The following is a 7,771-nucleotide window of genomic DNA, read 5'->3' on the forward strand; positions in this document are numbered from 1 at the left end:
ACTTGTGTAATTTTAGGTAAGAAATTTTTATTATCATAAAGAAAGCGTTAAGCATCCTTTAAGGAGTCACTAAAATGGTTATTGTCAAACTTAGGCTAATAAGATATCAAAAAAATGAATAAATTTGTTCATAAGCTTTACAAGATATCAAGCTATTAGATTTATAAAAGGGTAGTGATAAATGTGTATAGATAAGAAGGAAAACGGCAATACTTCTTGCAAATTTAAATTTAAAGTATTTGGTTTTACTTGGAACAAACAACTTAAGCCACACATTCTTTTAAGACTAAAAGAACCACAATTCTAACAAACTATAATACTTGTTTTGCACTCTTAGAAATAGTGCACTTTTAATCCCTCAAACTATGATGTTTTAGTTTCAAAATATGTACTTTTAAGTCCTAAGAGAAATAGGTTTCAAACTAAAAAATGGCATATTTTACACTTAAAAATTTGTAAAACAAAGTTGTTATAAAAACTGTAGTTTTTATCTTTTAAAATCTGTATTTTTTGAGCTTGAATTTTGCACCTCAAAGCCCACAAAAGGGCAGTGTTCTGAGATTCAGAATCTGTAGTTTTTACACTTAAACTATGCACATTTTTTGAGCTCAAAATCTGCACCCTTTTGAACTCAAAAGGTTGCATTTTTTAGACTAAATATACCACTCATATAGCTGTCAAGAAAGTGATTTACTTAATCATAAAAATCTGCACTTCCCTCAACCTTAAAATCTGCACTTTGAACCACCAAAATCCGCACTTTAGGCTACTAAAAATCCGCGCTTTGAGCTACCCAAAGTCATACTTTAAGCACTTAGTTTATCAAACACAAATCTTAAATAGGAAGTTAACATTTTGAAAAGATTGTTCCCTAGTTCCTCCCTTTGAAAAGACATGCTTTTGTGACCACAAAGTGTCCAGTAACAAATAAAACTAAGTTGGAAAATATTGTTACAAGCTAAATAACTATAAATGAACCCAATGTCTAAAGGGATGCGAGGTGAGCGACTATGCTTCACCATCGATCTTAGTTGTTCCAAACCAAACAAAATAAGAGCAAGCATAAACATAAATACGAGAATATGGAANAGGATCAAGTGAAGTATAGATTTTCTCGACTTAAGTCCTTGACGAAAGTTGTTCTACGTGTTGGGCTCATCATCGTGGTGTGGGCTACCCAAAGTCATACTTTGAGCACTTAGTTTATCAAACACAAATCTGAAATAGGAAGTTAACATTTTGAAAAGATTGTTCCCTAGTTCCTCCCTTTGAAAAGACATGCTTTTGTGACCACAAAGTGTCCAGTAACAAATAAAACTATGTTGGAAAATATTGTTACGAGCTAGATAACTATAAATGAACCCAATGTCTAAAGGGACGCGAGGTGAGCGACTATACTTCACCATCGATCTTAGTTGTTCCAAACCAAACAAAATAAGAGCAAGCATAAATATAAATACGAGAATATGGAAAATGTTAGTAAAAAATAGTAGCACATATGTGTATAAGGGACATGAAACTTTGAAACAATAAGGAAAGCGAGAGGGAAGCGTTGGACACTTTTGATGCGATAAGGGCTGCTAGACACGAGCTTATAATGTATCGATGAGCACAAATCTGATTGGGATAGATGAACGGAGTTGTATCACAACTCCAAATGCGCTCTCGAGTGTACATGTGCAAAAAAATAAGATAAAAAAATTAGCACAAACCTTAAGCCAAATCAGTGAACAGAATGATACAGGTACTTTATCATTTTCTGAAATCAAACAAAGATCCTAACTAATCCAATATGGTTTAGTCATTCACGTTTTGGACAAAGAACTTACACCGTGTGCAATGAAGCTGCAAGACAGTTAACCGCCCAACAAATCTACACTTTCATTTTAAATGATCCACTAAATATGTAAAAGTATCCAGCAATAGATCATAAAACGATATCTCCTAATTCCTAACTGACAGAATGTCAATAGACTTAACAAATTTCAATCTTCTTCCTATTTTTAAGCACTTCATGGTTAAGACAAAAGGCGAAATGTGAAAGTAGATTAGACATCTTGTTCCATGTTTAAACAGTTCATGGGATTGGCTTAGTCAATTAAGGCGGCGTCAATGGAACATAATGAAAGAAGTAGGCCATGATTAGGTGCGAACTCAAATTCTTAGAGTTTTGATCAAGTATTTTTTCAGCAAATGACTAAAATGAATTTAGAAATAAGATGTGATGTGATCCAACAAATTTCGGTGTGTTAAGATAAACCAAAATTTTCTAATGCATATCTACCAAAAATTGAGGCATCCAATTGTCTAGCTAGATAGAGGACAAAGAGCTTCGCACGTAGTCACTCCAGGATACTTCATATTATTAAGCTAGATAGAACATGACCTCAAAATCGACTAAGCATACAAGTTTCAATGGTAATTAACAAGCATTGAGGTTTGGGGTAAAGATGTTTCTATTTTACAAGATATTTCTTATTAAGTGGGAGTTAGAAGACAAATATATATTAGTCCTTCAATTCAATTATTAAGTAGAGCTTAAAGTAACTTAATTTATCTAACTCGGAACAAGATGACACATCGACTACGTACAAACTGAAATTTCCAGATTTTAGCAAAGTAAATGATGTATTTTAGTCTAAACCAGAGAAGGAGGCAGTCATATTCCTGAATTTTGTTCATTTTCAAGTCTAAATCTCTTAGCCAAACTACAAACAGAGGAAATGTTGCAGAAAAATCTTAAATATGAAGGTCATATATGTTATGTTTCACAAGAGGAAATATACAATAGTGAAAAATGAGCCTTCTCAAAACGGAAATAAATAACCAGAGACCTATTTTGCAATCTGCCAAATCAATTTAATTCATGCTTTGGTGTTTCAATAAAAGGGTATCTCCCTATAATCACAGCCTGAAAGTTCTCAACCAAAACTAAGAGGGAAGAAAAAGAAAATATTAACAAGAAGACATTTTTTACTCGACAAGGCTAATCACTGATCAAGACAAGTTCGATCCTGTGTGAGCCAAGTTCATACTAAGCACGATGCCAAAATGAAGACATATTTTAACAGTTAATTAACACCAAACTATGAATATTCCTTAACATGGACAGATTTGATTTCCATTTGCTTATTTTTATTTTTTTGAGAACATGATGTATGCGACAATGCTTAGAATTTTGAATACAAATTCGTAACATATTCCATTCGATCAACTGACTTGTACTTAGGAGTTCACATTTCGCAGGATCATTTATATATATATATATATATATATATATATATATCTTAATGCTATGACGACAACAACATTACTAAAACAGCCCCTTAAAGGCATGAAAAGATTTAATGACCTATTTGACAAAACAATAAACATTTCATCTTATACAGATATTTTAAACTATATTAAAAGGGAAAGTAAGAGCAGAAGAGAAAAAATAAAAAGAACAACGACATATGAACCAGTAACACGTTCAAGATACTAACATGGTCGAAGTTGTATATGAAATTGAAAATACAATCTAGAGAGAACGCTAACCTTGTGTAGAACAGCAAACTAAAGCTTTGATGTCCAGAGATTTCAACTTCGAAACTCGAACTTCAACCCAAAGAAGAACAAAAACAGAGAGCAGAGATCACCTTAGAATCTGTTGCACTCTCTCTATTGCTGGGTGATTTTTGAACCTTTTCTGGATTGTTTTTGGATATTCATGAATGATTTCCGAATTGGAAGACGCCTGCCTTTTATAGGCGATTTTGGGAGAGGATTCCACTCTCATACTCATAAGATTAAGGGTAAGACGAACCAAAAATCCGATGGTTCTTCGCATCCCCCACTTTTCAGGCGGAGCAATGATGATGGTCGAGACTTCTAGGCCTTCTTTGGGTTAAAATAAATCGGAAAAGATGTAAAGTTGATAGAGAAGGGGGCTGTGATTGATGGACGACGTGGGGAGATATATTGATGACCACTGGAAATTGCCATTTTTCGGTGGTCTGTAGGCGGAAACAATGGTAGAGGAGAGAGAGATCGATGGGAGAGGAGAGGAAAAGAGTTTGATGGGAGAGGGGCAATTTTTTGGGAAGAGAAACGTTTGGGGAAGAAGGAAAACGTTTCTGGGAAAGGGAAAAAGCTTGACAGGCGATGGGATTGTACTTATTTTGGGAAAAGATGAAAAACTTGGGATTTAATTTGGGCCGTCCGATCATTTGATCGGACGGTTGGTAAAAATAAAGAGTTAAAAAATAAATAATAATTTTAATATATATATATAATAGTAAAATAATGAATTAATTAAGGCCATTAGATTAGATTGTAAGGCTGAGATCGAATCTAAAGAAGCACAATCCATGTGCTCGCCTACGTGGCATACATGGATTGGCCGGTTTAATAAGACTTGGATTGCCAAATTTGCTCAAATTAAATTCATTTAAATTATAACTACTTTCTTTATTAAATAACCATAAGTGATAATTATTTTGCAAGATTAGCTTATTTGATAAAATTAGTCACTCTTTAAATTAAATTAATATAAATTAGTAAATCATCCATTAACTAAGCTTTCTAATTTTAATAAATGTACGAAAAATATCTATTGCGACAAAAGGAAATATATTTGAACCACAACAGATTCAATTCTTAAGAACAACATTTATTTAAAAAATGAGAAAGTAAGTGGTAATATGATATTTTATAAGAAATAACATTTAAGAAATAAATTTATCAAGTCAAATAAATAATTAATTTTTTTTTTGTATTCCTATAAAAATTTCATAACACATATTTTATTATTATTATTATTATTAGATGTGGAGAGCCAAAATTGGGTGTCAACAGTCATAGGAGGTCGAACCCGGGCAGCCTCTTTCCTCCACCTATATGCATACTCACGATAGCTTTCAGTGGATTTCCGCTTAATTCTCTCCAAAGAATAGAGATCAGGAACAATCTCCACATTGTAGGCGAACCGTTCGACGAAATCCTTAGCTAGTGCAATCCAGCTAGACCATTGATTTATCTCATGAGAGGTAAACCATTCCAAGACCTCTCCACTGAAACTTCGGCTAAAGAGACGCATTAACAAGGCTTCATTCCTGCCAACTCCTACGAGTTGGTCACAGTAGGCTCTCAAGTGCGCCAATGGATTCTCTGTTCCTTCAAAAGTGTCAAATTTTGGCACTTTAAACCCTTCCGGGAGGTCCAGATTCGGATGGATGCACAAATCCTCATAACTCAAACCATCAACTTCAGGAATACAATGCAACTCCTTTCTTGATCTCTTCTTTCATATTCAACTTGGTTGCCTCTTCCTTTGACCTCCACTCTCTCTCTTGTTCCTCATAGTGATCAAGCTCGGAACAGTTGGCATAAGGTTCATTTGGAATTGGGATTTGAAAAGTAGTCTTTTGAGGCAATGGTGGAGAAATTGAGGGATTCTGGGTATTTTGAGTGGCCTGGTAATTTTGGGGGGAAAGTCTGGGGGTTAGTATGCTGATTTTGGTGATGCGGGAAGGTTTGGAGATTATTAACATTTTGATTTTGAGGGGGAGGGGAAGCTTGCGGGTTGGTATTTTGATTAGAAGGAAAGGTTTTGGGGTTGGTACCTTGAGGAGGGGGTGGCGCTTAGTAAGAGACGGAGGCCTGATAGGGATTGGGGGCGGTTGGGTCGATAGTTGAGGGATTCTGAGCGGGATTGGAGGGAGGGTTCTGAGCCTGTTCCGCGTTCAAATGAGTAAAGTAAAGTGGAGGTCTCCCATCTCCTGGAGTATTAAAAGTAAGAACTGGATTAGGCAGATCTTGCATTCTTTGCATTTCGACCCTCATCTCGGTGATCTATTGCTTTAACTGCATAATTAATTTATTTTGATCAGTGGCGGCAGGCTGAGCCACGACAACATCAGTCAAGCTAATCTCGTAATTATTATCACCCATTATTGCCTTTCCTTTTTGCAAACTTTGATCGGGGAAGGAATCTTTGAGAGCCTTAGATCTTGTAAAATAAGGGTGTTCAGCCACCTTATCAACACAGACCAGTTCTAAGTACTTGACAAAGAAAAATAACTCAAAAGATAAATGTGTTAGTGTATGTAGATGATAAATAATACAAAATATCACACATATGACCATAAGCACATAAAAGTTGCTCCACTTGAAGATAAACTAGCCCACGTATTTAGAGAAATGACTAAATAGACAGGAATTTGTCTATTTGATTTTGAGCTTAGTGAATTAGAAACGTCAACTTGAGTCGAGACAAAGTCGAATGTATCTTTTATTGTCATACTTCTGATTTTTGATTGATGTGAAACTCTAGTCTTCTTGCAAGGGTTGGAAAAAATAAAATTTCTCAAAATGGGGACCCAACCTTAAAAGGTTGTCTACGTATATCACAAGGGAGAATTCAGGTCGAACGTAGTTCGACCCTTGAATCTCTTTTGATTTGAGACGGTGAATCTTTTTATGGTATGAGAGAGTTGGATTTAAAAAAGGAAATTCAAATTTATTGGGAAACTAAAGACTTGAAGAGTATTTGGACATATTTTCGATAATGACTTGATATTTGTGCTTAGGGGTTCTAAAAAAAATTTGAGGAAGAGTGAGCTAGAATATCTTCAAATGAAGCAACATATTCACACAAGCAGTTATAACACATAAACAAATATTGCGCGTTCTAAACATGTATGTGACCCTTTTGCGTCAAGGGTAGGCTTAACGATTTGAAGGATGTATACGTCATTTGAAACATTCTATTACTCCCAAAACCCAAATTTATACAAGTTTTACGGATAAACTGAATGAGATACATAATAGAAAAAATGGGATACAAAATAATCAGTCCCGCATAGGGGTACAATTATAAACTAAGCTTTCATGAAAAGTCGCTCTTCTTTCTTTATTTCTTGTCATCTTCGGGTGCCAAGACCTTTAGATTCAATGATAACTCATGAAAACCTTCTTTAAACTAAAGTATAATAAACTCTCAACTCGGAGGGACAATGGTTTGGCGAACGACGTATACATTCTTCAAATTCAAACACATAAGTATGATTGTCCGTTTAGACCGTGGGCCGTTTTGGACTCAGGTTGGTCTTTCTAATGGGCCCAACACGCCTTGGGTGTTGGGTCATCTTAGGCCAATGCGCTAATTTTCAGAATTGAGTATGGCTCTACACTAGTCTGCCTAAGAATGAGATTTATTTATAGTGAATAGGTGACACAAGCGGACTACTTGAGCTGGGACAGTTAACGATCGGTGACTATCCAGTAGCCAACTACATTCGTTAGGGTGTCTCGAGAAAAATTTGGTTAACGAACGACTGCGGCCCATATAATCGTCCTTTGAGTGGTAAATAAAAATAAGTGTCGTTGGACGAAATATGTTATGCCATGAATGCAACAGTTTATAGCAATTTAAGCAGATTAAGCACAAATAAGCAATTCAACAATTAATAATAATTAGTCAAATAGTCAAATCTTATAGTTAGAAGTTAATTAAGTCCCCAGCAGAGTCGCCATTTCTGTCGTGCCGTAATTTTCCTAGCCTTTAGAAAAATCACTTTTTGAAATGTTCTAAGTATAAAATATTTTAAGAAAAATACTTAGAAAAGAGTCGCCACTTAATTTTTTAAAGAAATGAAGAAAACATATAATTTTCAAAGATTTAAACAGAAAAAATCATTTGAAAATACAAAAGAGGGTTCGAGGTTCAATTTACACTTCGAGAAGGGTTTAAGCGTTCGAAGTGTCCGCTAACATGCGGTTGACCTGCGAC

Source organism: Solanum stenotomum, chromosome 11 (genome assembly GCF_019186545.1).
Source record: "Solanum stenotomum isolate F172 chromosome 11, ASM1918654v1, whole genome shotgun sequence".
In the NCBI taxonomy this organism is placed as follows: Eukaryota; Viridiplantae; Streptophyta; class Magnoliopsida; order Solanales; family Solanaceae; genus Solanum; species Solanum stenotomum.